Below are 17768 nucleotides of genomic sequence, written 5' to 3' on the forward strand. Positions count from 1 at the left end.
GAACCTCATCTGCCTTTTTCTGTCACCTGCTGAAATAGAAGCTATAGTACCAAAGCGCAACAAAGGGAAGGTCGTCAGCTCCCTCTTATGACAGGCTGTCATGGTGGTGCAGAGAGTAAATTACCTACATTTGGTTATAAGAAACCCCAGGTTAAGTCCTCTGGCACCTTACATACAAGAAAGTAGAAAAGGAGTGGGAAACCAGTAGGCTTTCAAATGTTGTTGGACCCCAACTTCCATCAGACACAGCCAAAAGTTACGGATGATGGGAATTGTAGTCTAGCAACACCTGGAGGACTACAGGTTCTGTACCCCTGAAGTAGAATTAGGTTATATTAGGGGAAATAATTTTTATAGCCATATTTATATAGGGAATGGAATGCAAGAGATCTGCCACTTTGCAAGTTTTCAAGCAAACACAGGGAAGATGATTCTTGGAACAGAAATAGACAACATCAGTTGCTCATAGAATCAGGGGATTGTAGAGCTGGAAGGACCCACGAGGGTCATCTTGTCCAACCTCCTGCAATGCAGGAATCTTTTGCCCAACGTGGGGCTCAAACCCAAGACCCTGACATTAAGAGTCTCATGCTCAACTGCCGTTGGACTACAACTCACATTATCTCGAATTAGCTTAGCCAGTGGTCATACATGATGGGAGTTGGAGTCCAAGAACATCTAGGGATTGAAGTCTGGGCTAGATGACCCCTGTGAATGTTTATGTTCTGTGACTGTTTTTTATATGTAGAAAGATGGTGTGACCAAAGAGCACAGAGGCTACAGCTTGCAGAAAGAGGGGGGGAATGATATTGCAGAGTGTTGAGAGAAAGAGAGAACAAAAGAAGGGAAGGACTGAGAAAATAGTGAATGGTTGCAAAATACAATGGAAACTATTTTGTTTGCAAATTATCTCCTTTGTACTCTCCTCTGCAAATGGACATCAAATTTTCATGAGATGTTCTCAGAATGTTCAGGTGTCTGCTGAATATTCACAAAATATCTGGTGTCACTATTTGACAACTAATCATGCTTTGATTTAGATATTTGACTTTGCAGTTTGATTTTAATGTTTGATATTTGACAGTATGTGACAGCTGCCTGTGTCTGATAGTTTATGACAAATCAAGGTTAGATCTATATCTGAACACAGTATATATACAGCAGCATTGCACACAAGGCCACTAAAGTAATATCAATAGTTGTTGATGTTTTTCCTCAGCACTGCTTCGGAATATTAAAATAGGCTAGATGTAGTTCAGTGTCAGGACTTCCTGAGAAGCATTGCATACTACCAGTTAAAAATGCAAAAAAAAATTCCATGATTCAGGACATTCACAGCAAGGTTAAATTCATTCCATGAGTACCTTGTTATACCTTCCTATGCAATAAGATATAGCAGCAACAATATGGATGTGGGCAGTGCTTTTTTCTGGGGGGGCACAGGGATGTGGGTAGCTCTGTTGGTTAAAATGTGGTGCTGATAACGCCAGGGTTGCAGGTTCAATCCCCAGAAGGGACAGCTGCATGTTCCAGCTGCCCTGCAAGGGGTTGAACTAGATAATCTTCAGGGTCCCTTGCAACTCTACAATTCTATGATTTCTATGATATAGTATTAGGCTGCATTCACATGGCAATTTATTCTACTTTCATAATTTTCCCCCTAACTGTTAAGTTCAGTATTATATTTGCACTGCCACATGACATTAAAGGCACTTCTGGAACTATAATAGAATATAGTGCAAGTTTAATTTCCATATTATTTGCTTCCAGAATCCATTTGCAAATAATATGAGTGCTCAACTTGACTTTTATTCTACTATACACCCACCATAGTTCTGGAAGTGGCTTTTACATTGTGTAGAAGCTCAAATGTGGAAATTAAAAGCTAGGGAAACTTCATGGAAACAGAATAAGCTGCCATGTGAATGAAGCCTTTTTCTGTTACAATTCTAAAATTATGGATCCATCACCACTGACAACTCTGAGTGGTGAATGAGTGAACTGAGTCATGAATGGAATTGTCATGCCCCCTCACACTAACATCAGTGCTCCCTTCATACTATTAACAAACGTTCAGCCACAACAGAGCGTCATCACTAGTGTGTCAGCCTCAAACAGAACTTGGTTGGTAGCCACAATTGCTTCCTCTTCCTCACATGTTCACGAAATGTGGAGTGGGGAGTCTGAACAACCCTAAGAAGTCTATTGTTTATTTATTTAAATTTCTATACCGCCCTTCACCCGAAGATCACAGGACAGTTTACAATATAAAAAAACCACAAAAATGCATCACATATTAACAAACAAAAATAATACACACAGAGTTTAAAATGCTATCAATTGTTTAATTAGCTAAAGGCCTGGGCAAAGAGGAATATTAGACACTTTACGCAAAACTTCAAAGTCTTCTTTTCAGACTAGCTTGCAAATCCTGAATTTGCTTGTTGGAGCTGCAACCTTAGTTTGCCACTTGGGTTCAAAGTGGTTATTTGTTGGCTATTTATTTATTTCAGAAAATTTATATGCTGCTTGATTGTAAAAACAAATAAACCTCCAAACGGTTTGCCAAACTTACGTTTTGCGTTCATTTTTTGTTGTGGCTTTCTGCGTTGTTTTATCGCTGGTTGTTATTTTATTGAAAGGTGGACCCGAAATGTTTCAACCAAAGAAATTAAGCTGCTGTAAGGTTAACAGCCATGTGATGTCTTTCAATTTGAGCCATTTGCATAACGGTGTGCATTTCCCTCACATGATCCAAAGCATAAAACCACAACTAAGAGTAGCAGACAGGGGAGGGGGGTATCTCATTGTGAACAGGTGCAAAGACATTCAATTTCTTGGGCCTTAGATTTCTTCGCATTTCCAGAAACAGGCAAATGAGGCGATCTGACAGCAGCATGATTTCAGTGGGAAGGCAATGCTCAGCAAGGCTGAAAGGACCATTATTGGATATATTCTAGATTAAGGTTACCAGAGTTTTTTTCAATGAATCCGGGGACACTTTAATTAATTAATTACTACACGTTCAGGACGTTGATGCTGCAGCGATGGTGGAGGCAGAGGAGCAGCTGCTGCCTTGACCTCAACCGCCACGTTTCCCCTTCCTCTGAGGCTTCTATCTCCTTTCTCCATTAGCCTGGGCAGCCCCTGAGTTGTTGGTTCTTCAGTGGTGGTGGTGGGGAAGTGGTGTGCAGTGGGTCAAGCATGCAAGGCAGAGAAGGAGAGCTGAGAGCGGCGGTCGCAGTGAGGCTTGGGCAGTGCGATGCCTCCCTTCCCATCGGAGTAACCACAATCCCATTCCTACTTGCGTGCAAGCAGGAGGGGGCAGGGATCCCTCAGCTGGGAAGGCGGGCTCCCCATTGCCTAAGTGAGAGATCCCTACCCCCTCCTGCTTGCACACAAGTAGGAGTTGGGATGGGGCTGCTCCGATAGGCAGCATGAAGCCTCCTTTCACAGCATAGTTGCTGGGGTCAGGAAAGGTGGAGGCAGCCCGGAAGCTGCATCTTTGAGCCCCTGCACCACCATCATATGAGGACTTCCGAGCTGCTCCTGAAGCCAGCCAGAGCCAACTGCTCCAGGCTGCTGAGACTGCTGCTGCTGCATTTCCCAGGGACATGAGATGAAATCCGGGGACATTCTGGGGATGGAATTTGTCCAGGGACTTATTCGCAAATCCAGCAACTGTTCCCAGGGATGTCTTCTAAAAGTCAGATAGAAGAAGAGTTAGGATTTGATAACCTGCTTTATCACTATCCTAAGGAGTCTCAAAGCAGCTAACAATCTCCTTTCCCTTCCTCCCCCACAACAAACACTCTGTGAGGTGAGTGAGACTGAGAGACTTCAGAGAAGTGTGACTAGCCCAAGGTCACCCAGCAGCTGCATGTGGAGGGACAGGGAATTGAACCCGGTTCACCAGATTACGAGTCTACTGCTCTTAACCACTACACCACACTGGCTAGTTTATTTCCTTGACATCTGGTGGGAGGGCATTCCACAGGGTGGATGGCACTACCGAGAAGGCCCTCTGCCTGGTTCCCTACAACCTCACTTCTTGCAGTGTGGGAACCACCAGAAGGCCCTTGGAGTTGAACTCTCAGTGTCCGGGCTGAACGATGGGGGTGGAGACGCTCCTTCAGGTATACTGGGCCGAGGCCGTTTAGGGCTTTAAATGCCAGCACCAACACTTTGAATTGTGCTCGGAAACATACTGGTGATTCTGTGATCAGGGCACTGTGGAAAATTTAAAAAGGCAAGTGGTTTGTTGCTGTCCTGCAAGTTGTAGTACTTTGGTGCTGGCTTCCCATAGCCACTTCTGCCAGGGGAGATGTCTATTGAGCCATGTCAGCAATCGCCCAACAGAGGCCGATGCTCATTGAGACTGGTGGGCATTAGGAATGTCTGACTTCACCCACTGCTCACTGGATCCCTCAAAAACCCATCTCACAGAGAAGGATGGGACCTCAACGGAAAATGAGAAGCGTGCCTCTCTAAGTGTGCCTGAGTGAGGTGTGAACCAAGAAAGAACATGCAAACCAAGACTGAAAAATGAAACCTTCATTTATTGAAACTAAATAATAAAGCATATAAGTCACACAGTGGAGTGTTATGACTAAACTACGCCTAGCCACAGGAATAAATAAAACTGCAGTTGCATTAGATTATAGATCTAAAGGTTTTGAAATGCCCTATGCTAGAAGGAGGATAATGAGAGGTTTGGGAGTATGATATGTGTCATACAATTTCCCAGAAAATAAAGACAGATAGTTAGGTTTTACCTTTTTCTGGTTCTCACTGAGGAACTCCTTGCCACTGGAAGGATGCAAGTGTGCAGAAGAGGGCTTAACCAGAAGCAACCAGAAGGTTCTGTGTTTCTCAGCTCTGCACTTGAAGCATCAGAAACCACTCTCCAAAGCTGCCTGGCTTTGAATCTAACAAAAGCTGCCCTTGTGCTCAGAGTGAAAGAGGCATGATGGATCTAATTAACAATTCAAAGACTATTTAACAATTCAAAGGAAAACAGCTAATTAACAATTCAAAGACTAACCACTTCAATACACTTTTACCTCTTATAGCTAGCTGTGTGTGCCTGAGGGAGGGTTTCTTTAGTGACCTCAAATGATAGCTGACCCATGATGAGACAATACTCTCCTTAAGGTTCAATTTTTTATGCCCCTGGGTAGATGTGCAGCTTCACTTCAGATGCCTTAACATGTTTTTCAATAAGCAATCCCTTGATCTATTCCTAGCCTTGCCATGAATAATCTATAATCGGGGGAAATTAACTTCTAGCCAGGACTAGATAAAAAAATCGTCAAGGCATACATCACGGGGCCATATTTCAAGTCTGCCAGTGTTATTGTCTGTTTGTTCTGCTGCAAATAAAGACAGGAGGCTTGTGTTCATGTCATGTAGTATTTAATGGAGATAAAAGGGTGGGGTGGTGGACAGATGACAATATATCGCAGGGTACACATGGCTTGTACCTGGCCTCAATCTACTGGATTCTGGTGCTATGTGCCATCCTCACATAGGGCAGAGCAGTGGAGCCAGAGCATCTTTCTCTCCATCCTTAGACTAAGGAGGAAGTAGCTGGCAGACACTGGATGGAAGTAAGAAGGCAGATGGGTGGGAGCTTTTGGATGGGGTTTATAGGCAGCATTAAAGTGGAAATTTTGGGATTAGGCCGTGTAGCCTTATTGCTGTAACAGACTGGATTATCCCCCCTTTCCCTCTTAATTAAAAGAATAGTGCAACAGACAGTAGATTAAGCATACAAATAGTGTTTACTTACTTGCACTTGATGCCAGCAGTAACATTAATGAAAACAAGGTGGGCAAATTCAGCTACTAGGTTATAAAATTCATATTTGACTTCAAAATGAAATCTCTGCTTGAGCGGAGATCATACAGACATCCGTCTGCCTGAGAAGCCTTGTGAAAAAGAGGCTGAGTTCTGAGGCAGGGACAGTAGAAAAGATTAAACTCTTTTGTCTTTTTCCTACCAGAGAACTCAAGGGAAGTGATGTCACACAGTGCCCTCTCTAGTAATCAGGAACTCTGTGAGTCTTAACCCTTTTGTATCCTTATTAGCAAACACACATTGTTAGATTTTGGGTGCATATTCCTACAGGACTGAGGACAAACTGAGTTAGTCTGGCAGTGCCCCATTAATCATAACGGGCCACCATCTACTGCAATACCCTAAACCTTTTGCCAGCCCTGCAAATAATTTTTAATACATTAACACCGGTCACAAAGTTCAAGATGAAGATTAACTGTTGGTATTATTTCTTCTTGCTACTGACAGGATAGTTGAATAGAAGGCAAAGTACCAGGAACCCCCAAGCCTGGTTCACCCTGAGCCTGGTACTCTTGTCTCCTCCTGAATTTGCCCCTGCCCCATGGTATCTGCTAGGTTGGGAATGTGGTACTCCTATCCCTTTGAATGTGGTAGTGTTTCCTCCAAGGGTTACAAAGTCCTAAAGTTGCTCATGTGACAAGACCCCAGTACCAAGAAGTTTGAGAAGCGTCGAACAGTAAACCATTGTACAATGACCTCCTCCCTCCATGTCCATCTAATGTCGCCACCTAGACCGATGTCAGAGACAGTTTTCAATGACTCCTAACTAGAGCTGGATTCATAAGGGTGACCTAGAGATGTCAAATTCTGCATCTCATTCTCAGTCCTGCCAGGTGGAAAAAGTGCTTGCTGGCTCGTGAAATATTGCCAGGTAAATTAGCATTTGACAGAGTCCTCTCCCTCTCTCCCTGGCTGATGGAAGTTATAGATTTTATTTCCTTCACAGAGAGCTGCGCTGCCGATAAGCCACACTGAAGGACTGCTTTCAAAGGGTAAGGAACTATTTCAGTCTGTTCCTCTGATTACCCATGGATTTGGGTGGGTTTTGTGTGCTTGTGTAGTATGTACTGCTCAACAAAACTCTCACTGAGCAATGCTGCTTTCTATTAGAGCAGCAAGCCCTGCATCCTGGCTTTGGGATTTTCTTCTTTGGAACTTCCAGATGTGCCTGCCGTAGCCATCGCTGCAGCTGTCCTAAGTAGCAAGGAAACCAGTGCTTGAAGGCCATTGATTTTATACAGATACATCTTGCATTGGCTTGCAAGAGGGGAACTGGAACTCGCCCTCCTCCCCGAGTTGTCAAAGACAACAGCCTGCAGACAAATGTGATTAGCAATCACCTGTAAGTAATAGAGGATCTCTCCACGATATCCCTCCCTAATCCAAAGGAAAACAAATTTCCCCATTGCCCTAGGGATAGAAATCAAAGTGCACACATATAAAGAGGGTTGGTTTAAGCTGCTTGTTTTTGTGGCAGGTCCATGTGACGAGGTCCAGGGGTGTGTGACATAATAAACAGAGCAGAGGTAGAGAAACTCATGTCCAGGAGCCAAATGCAGCCATCTCTGTCTGGCCCTCGGAATTCTCCCCCAGCCACCCCCTTCACTGGCTGTGCTTTGCAGTCAAGGTGCCTGACTAGAAGGTGCCCTTGAGTTCTGATCATAATACATTGCAGGGGGTTGGACTAGATTGGCCTTTGGGATCCCTTCCAACTCTACAATTCTGTGATTCTATGATTCTTGAACAGGGCAGTCCTCATACCAAATGGGCCGCAAGAGTACTTGAACATGAAACCCATGGGTTGCACACTGCCTTGTCATGTAGGGGGCAAAGGAAGTGAAGCCGAAATTTGACGCCCTCCCCATGCTGCCTTCCCAAAGCCAGATAAGGGAGGTGACAGACTTTTGGGAGAATGCACAGGGCTCTGGCAGAGTCTGAGAGCCTTCCCAAAACTGGGAAAGTACTAACTAGGCTTTGGGAAGGAGACTGGAAGACTCTAGGACCCTATCAGAGCCCTCACACCTCCTCCCCAAAGCCCAGCACCTTGCTTACCCAGCTTTGGGAAAGAAGCACAAGGGCTGGCGGGGGAGGAGGTGGAATGTCAAATATTGCCGAGGGCCACCCAAAAGTCCTTGAGGGCCGCATGAGGGACTAGATTAGTTAGCCTTGAATCAATGCGGTCTACAGGCACCATTTATTTAATCAGGTGTATGTGCAGCAGTTTCCTGCGGACACAGAGCCCAATAGAGGGAAATTGTTTGCATGGCAGTACTCATTCATCTGAACACACTACGGCGTACTGTGACTCTCCCACACTCACCCAGTTCTGAACAGAGGCTGTAGATCCTATCGCAGCATCTTCCAGCATTGTTGCTATCACAGGAATGTCCCAACACTCTGATCTTCTTGACTCACAGCTCTTTTGACTTATAAAGCTAATGCTAAAATCCTCAGATTGGCTTCAGATGGTTGGAGACCTGGGGGGCAAAAAGAAGGCAAAGGCGACTTCCACTTCCTGTTTTGCACTCCAGCACACTCTCAGTAACAGGAAGTGCATGGTCTGCTCCTTAGTATTGGGCTCAAGCCTGCCACATGTCCAAGAGACCACCAACAGAGATGAGTAAAGGCAGACTTCTGTATTTGGTGCATGATGACTACGAAACAGGGATAAGCAAGACACTTTGGAGAAGGGCAAAGGGAGCAAAGGTCCTCTGGCCATTCATCTTTACCATGGATTATGAGGATACTAGATGTCTGCAATTTACACTGGGGTTAGGAGGAAAGGACCACAGCTCAGGAGCAGGTGCTTTGCAAGCAGAAGGCTGCAAGTTCAATCCTGGGAATCTCCAGTTAAAAGGATTGGGTTACAGGTGATGGGGAAAGATCTTTTCCTGAGACCCTGGAAAGCCAGTGCCATTCAGGGCAGAGGGACAAACAGTCCGATCCTGGTAGGAAGCACTTTCCCACTTTCCTAAAAGGACTTCTTTTTCCCCTCCATTGTTTAAAAGTTCCTAGTCCTTATGACTGGGGAAATGAACTTGAACAATTAAAAAAAATTCAGAAGCCAAAAAAGTGCTAAGCAATAGCATGTATGTATGTAATTTGTATACCACCCTTCACCTGAAGATCACTGAGCAGTTCACAACATAAAAATACGAAATGAGAACGCAAAATACATAATAAAACAAAAACAAACTAAAAAGCCCCTCTCCAAAAACATAAACAAGACCGAAAAAACCCCAATTTCAAAGGTCATAGAAGGCCAAATGCCTCGTTACAAAGAAACGTTTCAGCCTGGCAACTAAATATATGTCGTGAAGCACCAGGCAAGAACATGTAATATTTGTATAATTCTCTTCTTTCTACAGGAAAGTTCCATGGGATGAGATGGTGTTCCCTGACCCTCCTGGTGTCTAGTAGAAGCCAATTAAGCAAATACATACAAATTAGCTTAATTTTCATTATTATTATTATTGTTGTTGTTGTTGTTATTATATTATTATTATTTCACAGATCTTTGCTTTTCCTGATGCCCAGTATCCGGGGGTGAGTGTTTTGAGCTCAGATTCGGCTCCATAATACACCCACCACCGTACCTGCCTTGACAGAGGCGCGGCTCTGCCCTGGTTCCTTCCTCCCCACCCAGGTGTGGCCGCTCTGCGCGGGGGCTCCTCCAATCAATCCCATCCTCCCTCCCGTTTGGCACACAGTTTAAATAGCCGCGCGGGGACGGGATGTCATTTCGATTCTCCGGGGACAAATAAATGGAAGTTTCATCAGAGCGTCCCGCCAGATTGCCGATGTAATAGGTTTCGGGAGCGAGAGGAAGGTGGGTGCCAAGGATTATTAATAGTGCCGCTTGATTAGTTAGGGAAAGGTAAATGTGATACTGCCATCACCGTCCCTGAGTATCTGACACCGGCGAGGAGGGGGACATCGCCTTCCCGAAATAGAAGAGGCAAGGAGCCTATATAAGTGGGGTGCCCACCCGGGGTTACACCTTCCTGTGTGAGCACCTTCAAAAACCCACCAGCCTTTCCTAGCTCGCCTGGCACAAACATTAGACAGGTAAGTTTCAGGAATGGAGGCAGAGAGAGTGGATCCCGTTACTCCAAGAAGGATTCATCTGTGGGTTTGGGGGACGAGGGGGTGGGTCTCTAAAGGTGCGGTGTCTCTCTCTACCTGTAGGGGACAACTCTCCCACCCCAATAAAACAGAAGTATCCCCCGCGTTAGAAGCAGCTCGGGGCTGCTTCTTTTTTCTCCTTCCCCAGCAAGGCAATCGGAACAGGTGAAGGGGGGAAATCCAAAAAGGAGGAAACTTCAAAGGGAGGAGGGAGGAGAGGGCGGTGGAACTGGCATGGGGAAGCGAGAAGCGGGATTTATTGAGAAAGCATGGGAAGGGGAGGAATAATTCAACCAGGGTGTGCCTTAAAAGGACCTTTTTTGAAGCTAGAGAGAAGGGCGGAGGCGAGCATCTGATCTCGGTGCGTATTTGTGCGTGGAAAGTCCGAGATCAGGGAACGAACAATCGCTTTGAGTAAGGGATTGCCAAGCGCCCTCATCGGCTGCCTGTTTAGCTGGGCCCTCGTGCTCTCTTGTAACCCCGAAGATGATGGCAACCCGAATGTTTTGGGTGCGTTTTGCCCCCGATTTGCTCTCGGGGATATATTTTTCTTTCGTAAAAACCCTGCATATAAACGTGAGCGGCACTTGCCACATTTCTTCAGGGGAAAAAGCGTGTGTGTATGTGTTTAAAGTCAAGGGTGCAAAGTTTGGAGATGGTTTCAAAAGAGGCAGGCAGGAAAACTGAGAACTGCAAAGATGAGGCAGGCGTATTCTTCCATCTCTGCTTGCGGCTTGGACCAAAGAGCGCTCAGGTGTCGAGAGAGAGACAGAAAGAGAGCGCAGAGGGCCTGCGGAGCGCAATGCATGCTGCGGCGGTCCTCTTGAAGCCTCAGAGGTTCGAGCCCAGCTCTCAGTTTGCAAAAACAGGAAGAGCAATGCTTTATGTTCGCTTTTCGTGAGTGCGTAGGTGATAGAACCCTGTTAGCTTTTCCAACGCTTTACGTTGCCCTACTTGAAAGAGGCTTCCCCACTCACCCCCAAAATAAGTTGGACTGGAGCAGATTGCACAGACGGTTACCAGAACAGTTGTTATGTAGTTTTTAAATTAATGTAAGGTCCAGCATTTTTCCTTGCACCAGATCCTTAAAGCCTAAAGAAACGATTGTTCCTTGACGAAGAATCCTAAAGCTTGCTTTCCTAACTTTGCCTGCAAAGGTGGCTCAACCATCGCCCACATCATTTGGTTTCATGTCAAAGACCCGCCTTCCGCTGGATTTTTCTTTATGTAATTGCTTTGCTTTCTTTCTAGTCCCCCCTTGGGGGCGTTGGTAACTCCTTGTTAACCTCGGAAACGGGAGCAGGGGGATAAAGGGCATCTCCTCGGCCTCCTATCACCTCCATCTTTCCTGTTAAGTAAAGGCTTGCGCAGGAGGAGCGCCAGCCCGGTTTGGCTACTTGCGGATGGGCTAGCAAAAGCAGAGCAGGCTGGAGGCGGGCCTGGGGTTGCAGTCCTCTAAAGGCAATCGCACCTTCAGCTGAGCGGAGTGGGTGCGAAACTCGAGTCCTGCTCGCAGCAGCAGCAGCAGCAGCAGCAGCAGCAAGCGTCAAGCCGAGCATCTCTGCGGTCTGGCGGGCGGTCAAGGGAAGATCTGGCGCACCGTGACCCGAGGCGGCGCCTGAGTGCGAGGGGTTGCTGAGTAAGGGCCTCGGCAACCAGGGCAGAAAGTATCGGGTGTATCGTAGGGAACAGGTGCTGCTGTATCAACACCACCAAGCTCCTTCCTTCCCGCTTCTCTCTCTCTCTCCCTCTTTCTCTGGATGGAAAGACGGAGTTTTCAAGCAAGGGTCTACTTAGCCGCCTTCTCCAAATCGAGAGCAGTGGGGGGCGAGTGGGAGAGAAAGAGACCGAAGTTACAGCCTAGGGTGCTTTGGAGGGAAACCAGACGCCACGGCGACAAGTCAAACTGTGTTTAAACCAGGATCTGCTGACACGATCGTGTAGAAAGAAACGAGGTGGGGGGCTCTGGTTTTAACAGCAAAGGGGACGCGCGGGTAAAGGGTGCAAGTGAAACTTCTCCCTGTCCCCATGGGCGTCCTCACTGCTTCCGCGGAGACCCCAAGCCTTTTTCTCTCTTCTGTACTGAAGGGGGGGGGGTAAAGCACTGGGGAAAGAGAGGCAAACCATGGTGAGTGATCTGCATCCCCAACACGCCCTTTCTCTGTTAAAATAGGATCTCGAGATGTGATTTGTGGTGGACCACGTTTCTGCCCGACAAAGAGTTCTGTGTCACTGGAAAACCTGCATTCTCCTACAGATCCGCAATAAAGCAGCGATAGTTTTACACACACACCCCTATTTTGCAACCTCATACCAGGCAGAGGAACAGCTGGTGGTAGCATGAAAGTTATGTTTGACCCGAATTTCACACGGTTCGGGAGTTTCACAGAGCTCTTCCTCTGCCTTGTAACAGCAAGCAGTGGCAGGAGGAGAACCATTGCGGGTCACCTTCCCTGGGTGCGTTTCCTATGTAGTTAGGTGTGTTTGACAATAGCTAGGGAGGGTTTTCAAGAGGCAAACTCGTGTGGACCACATCAGATCTGGACTGGATGCTCCATGGCAGTTTTTTCTTCAAAGTAAAAGTGGCCAGCTGAAGCACTTTTTAAAGGGGTATTTAATGTTGGGTGCAGTTTGGCATATGAAGATGATTGGAAACTCCTGGACTGGATGAGAGTGCATAACGGGGAGAAGAGGATGGATAAAATCCCGGTCCTCAGCTTCCTCTACTGTACTTCTGAAACCGCTTCATCCTTGAAAGCATGGAAGAGTGATGTGGTCCACAGTAGCTGCAAAAGGGGCTGTCATGTTTTAAAGTGTAGCAGGAGAACCTGTGGTCCCCCCCTGATATTGTTGGACTCCAAATTCCATCAACCCCAAGCAATCACCTAGGATGATGGGAGTTGTAGTCCCAATAACATTTGATGGGTAGCAGGTTCCTCACCCCAGCCCTGCCTTTAAGATTAAACATGCATATATCACAGGTTCTTCTAAGCAAGAACCTATAGCTGTGCTAAAAGGTAAAGGACCCTTGACAGTTAAGTCCAGTCGCAGATGACTCTGGGGTTGTGGCGCTCATCTCGCTTTACAGGCCAAGGGAGCTGGCATTTGTCCGGAGACAGTGTTTCCAGGTCATGTGGTCAGCATGACTAAGCCGCTTCTGGAGCAACGGAACACCAAAACCAGAGCAGCACACAGAAACGCTGTTTACCTTCCCACCAGAGTGGTACCTATTTATCTACTTGCATTGATGTGCTTTTAAACTGCTAGGTTGGCAGGAGTTGGGACCAACCAACGGGAGCTTACCCTGTCGTGGGGATTCAAACCGTGGACCTTCTGATTGGCAAGCCCAAGAAGCTCAGTGGTTTAGACCACAGCACCACCCGTTTGCCATTGCCTGCAAATCTCATGGAAAATAATAAAAGGTGCTGCAAGACGATGCAGAAGAGTCACTCTGCTGTTTCATATTGTTAACTTCAGCACAGAAATGACTGCCAAAGCCAGGGTTATGCTGTCAGATCCACAGCCTTGGCAGTCTGCTACAGCCCTGCCCTATGATTCTCTTCCTGGGCCTACTGCTGACATAGGTATCTCTTTAGATCCCAGTGATCTTGGAGCCCCACATTGCATTTTTATTGGAAGCCATAAAATAAATGAGGCGTTCATTCCCCAAGGATTGATTTCACAGTGTTGGAAAGCATTTCTGCACATTGTGAGCAGCCTTTCCAAGAGACTCTCTTGTTTTGGGATCAGCCCCTCCACTGAGGAACTGCAGAGAGGCATGTAATGCCCGTTAGCAGATTCTCCCATCCGGACCTTCCTCTGTTTGCTAGCAGATGGACATATTTACTGTGTACCGTTGAAAGGCAGCTTGATCCATCTGTGGCCTGCCTTGCTGCAAGCATAGGTGATGTAGAGGCCAGTGGGCTAGTGTAGAATGCAGCTACTTGATTCTTCTGGAATAAGGCAAAATTGACACAAACAGAGCCAAATATTTCTGCAGACACAGTGGCCAAGTGGTTTGAGTACTGGACTAGGACCTGGGAAACCCGATTTCATTTCTCTAATCATCAGTGAAACTCACTTGAGTGGCCTTGAGCTAGTCACTCTCTTTCAGCCAAACCTTCTTTGCAGGGCTGTTGTGGGGATAAAATGAACTCCTTGGAGCAATATAAATGTAATAAAAACAAAAGGAGACCAAAGAATGATATGGCAAAACTGCACATGGAAATTTTGTTTGGAGAGCAACACAATTTAAAGGCGCTTCTGTGTTAGTGCCAGAAGCCTCAAAAATAAAATGGAAACAGTGGAATGTTTGGTACTAAAAGAGGATAGTGGTGCATATCAGAGACCTGGTGGAACAAGGAGAACTCAACAGAATACAGTTTTCCCTGGACATAAACGCTATAGAAAGGATGCAGAATCACTGTGGATGGAAACAGCAGGCTCAGAAAAGTAATATAATATTGGGAGCCTACTGTCACCCCTTGACCACATTTCTGAAGGTGATATTGAGGGAGGGAGAGAAAATAGAAAGAGTTACATGACTCCCCTCAGTGGTCAACACATAGCAAATGCTGTCACACAATTTATTTCCTGATTTCCCGCAATGCAAATGTTTTCTTTTGCTTTATGGGCTTCATTATCTTTTGCTGATTTTCAACATGGCATACAAAATTCTACTTTTCATCTTTGCAATTGCTTCGCTTACATGCACCTTCTGCTTTGGCTGCTATGTTCCTGCTCGTTCTTTTCTGGAATAAGTGTCCTTGTTTCTCCTCCTCTCTGTTATCAGTTATCACTTCCAGAATGTGATTCCTTTCTCGTTTTGGGATCTGCTGCTCCTTTGCCCATGCTCAAATGGCTTCTTAAAACTCATTGTGTCTCCCTCCCCTTTCTCTGCCCAGCTTCTTTCACTTTCCCCACTTATCACTGCTAAACAGTGTTTTAGTGTTAATTATTATGTATTTAATGCACATTCCATCTTTTCTCCACGAAGCTCAAGGTGGAATACATAGTTCTTCCCTTCTTCATTTAATCACCACAACGATCCTGTGAGGTAGGTTAGACTGACTAAGCCATTTTTCACCTTCTCACCCCTTGCCTTTTCCTGTAAGACCTATTGCAGTCGTTAAGAGTCGTCAACAGGCTCATCTCAGCTATCTGCCAATCTCCCATTCCCACCACCCTTCTGAGTAATACCCCTCCCCACCTTCTCACTATATAGAAGGACCTGGCAACTTCTGTTTCAGTGTATCTGAAGAAGTGTGCATGCACACGAAAGCTCATACCAAGAACTAACTTAGTTGGTCTTTAAGGTGCTACTGGAAGGAATTTTTTTTTTTTTTTTACTATGGCAGACCAACACGGCTACCTGTCTGTACCTGTGAGGTAGGTTAGACTGAGAGGCAGTGACTGGCCCAAGGTCACCCAGCTTTAATAATGTTTTATTTATTTTTCAGCCCAATCACACAGTGAGCTTTGTGGCCTAGTGGGCGATTTGAACCTCTAACCACTACCCCACAGTGGCTTAGGGATGATACCTTTGCAGATCAATATTTTGTTGTTTTAACACTGAAAAGCTGTGATTGCTGTGTGCGTATGTGCTTTGCTTACTGATGTGTCTTGCTGCTTTATCTTTTACCCTGTGTTCCTTTCGGAGGAAGGGCAATTTATAAAAGTAGTAAAGAAAGAAAAGAGTTAATCTGTTTATAAATGATATGATATGAGGTAAGTAATGAGATGGGCAGGTCTGCGGATTACAGACTCCGCTAACCCAGAAATAGAACCTCAGGTTAAGAACTTTGCTTCAGGATGAGAACAGAAATCATGCTCCAGCGGTGTGGCGGCAGCGGGAGGCCCCATTAGCTAAAGTGATGCTTCAGGTTAAGAACAGTTTCAGGTTAAGAACAGACCTCCAGAATGAATTAAGTTCTTAACCCAAGGCACCACTGTATTTGCAGTTGGGGCAGGGAGTACCTTTCTGTTTCCTTTTCACCCAGTTTTGAGAGCTCTTTGCTATCAGATAACCAAACAGACAGGAAGCGCTCTCCAGGTTGGGTGAAAAGGAAACTATGGTCAAAAAACAATGATTTATACTTCCAAGCTTGTTTTCTCCTGCTCTGCAAGGTAGGACTCGAACCAATGGCTTCAAGTTACAAGAAAGGAGATTCCGACTAAACTTATGGAAAAAATTTCTGATACTAAGAGCTGTTCAAAAGTGGAACAGTCTCCCTCGGGAGGTGGTGGACTCTCCTTCCTTGGAGGTTTTTAAGCAGAGATTGGGTGGCCATCTGTCATGGATGCTGTAGTTGAGATTCCTGGATTGCAGGGGGTTGGACTAGATGACCCTTGGCTACCTTCCAACTCTAAGATTCTATGATTCTGTATACATAGGATGGTTCTGAACTGGCTGACACTCATCAAGAAAAAAGATACTGATGTTTTGATGGATACATCACTCAGTGAGCAGCAGGTGTTTTGAAAAATCAAATACTGAGTTGTATTCAGCTAACATTAACCCACTGAAATTAATGACCAATGGCCATGTCTAATTTGGGTCTATTAATGTCAATAGGTCTACTCTGAGTAAACATTAGTTGAATGTTACGCTCTGTGTTGGGGGTCATTAGGAAATGACTGAAAATCAAATGCTGTGTTTCATGTTTTGTTTATAAAAATCTATAGCACATCTGAAATATCACATGGGCTTCTGATCACTTAATTTAAAAATAGATACCCTGTAGCTGAGAAAGATGCAGAGAGGGACAGCCATGATGATTAAGGAGTTGGTTGCCCTTTTCTGAACCTCCCCTAGTAGCAAAGGCTAAACCATTCTGAGCTTTTTAGTATAAGTTTAGGGTAGTTGCATGGTCAATATTTTTAAAATATTGAGTGATGAGCAGTAAGTGCATTTGTTGTTGTTTAGTCGTCTTAGTCGTGTTCGACTCTCTGTGACCCCATGAACCAGAGGATGCCTTGGAAACTCTCACTTTCTTCTCAAAGCTTCTCATTTTTTATGTCCATTGAGTTTTCTTGGCAAGTAAGTTCATAGGGAGACATTTTTCTTGTCATATTAGAACTCAATGACACCTAATAAAAGTAAATGTGAGAAGATTCCTGTGGAACCCCTCTGCCACAGGATGTGGGCTTTGAAAAGGACAAATGCATGGATGAAATTCATGGTTATTAGCCATAATAACTCAACAGATCCTCTATGACCAGAAGCAAATTGTCTCAATATCAGCTGCTGGAGGGCAACCGAGACAAATGTCTCCATGCCCTGTTTGTGAACTTCCTAGAAACACATGGTTTATTCACTGTTTGAACGCTGAATGAGATAGATCCCTTGGCATGATCCAACAAGCCTATGAAGTAGTAGACTCTTGTGAACCCCAATGCTATGCATATTTACTCAGAAGGAAGCCACACTGTATCCAGTGGGGTTTTACGCCTCAGTCCAGGATAGCAGTTTGGATCCTAGATCACACAGGAGATGCTGTTGTTCACCTGTAGGTTTTCTACCGTTTCCATTGCTGGTTTGCTAACAGGTGGAACCACCGCAAGGTGACTGGATGGGAAGTTATATAACTGTGCAGAAAGAGGGATTTGGAAAGGTGTGCAGGGCTGGGGGAAAGCTATACCTGCAGAAATCCTCTCCTTTCTCTAGAATCAATAAACAAAGTCTCCTACTTAGAGCAGGGGGACTTTGACTGGAGGGCTTGGGTTCAAATCTTCACAGTGATAGTGAACTTTGGCCAATCAGTAAGCTCTGTTTAAAAAAAAAC

General features: G+C 45.4%; 1 protein-coding gene across 2 annotated transcripts in view; it reads left to right on the forward strand.

Annotated features, from left to right (window-relative positions):
- The window catches only part of PVALB (parvalbumin), a 43460-nt gene that overhangs the window by 13889 nt on the left and 11803 nt on the right, over positions 1-17768 (forward strand). Inside the window, exon 1 of one of the 2 annotated variants that reach the window (XM_082240288.1) lies at positions 9771-9927. The exons of the other annotated variant lie outside the window; for it this stretch is intronic. The gene's annotated coding sequence lies outside the window, so the exon portion shown is untranslated. Of the gene's footprint in view, positions 1-9770; positions 9928-17768 lie in introns of those variants that run through there. 2 annotated transcript variants of the gene reach the window in all.

This window comes from Podarcis vaucheri (genome assembly GCF_965113315.1).
Source record: "Podarcis vaucheri genome assembly, chromosome: 10".
In the NCBI taxonomy this organism is placed as follows: Eukaryota; Metazoa; Chordata; class Lepidosauria; order Squamata; family Lacertidae; genus Podarcis; species Podarcis vaucheri.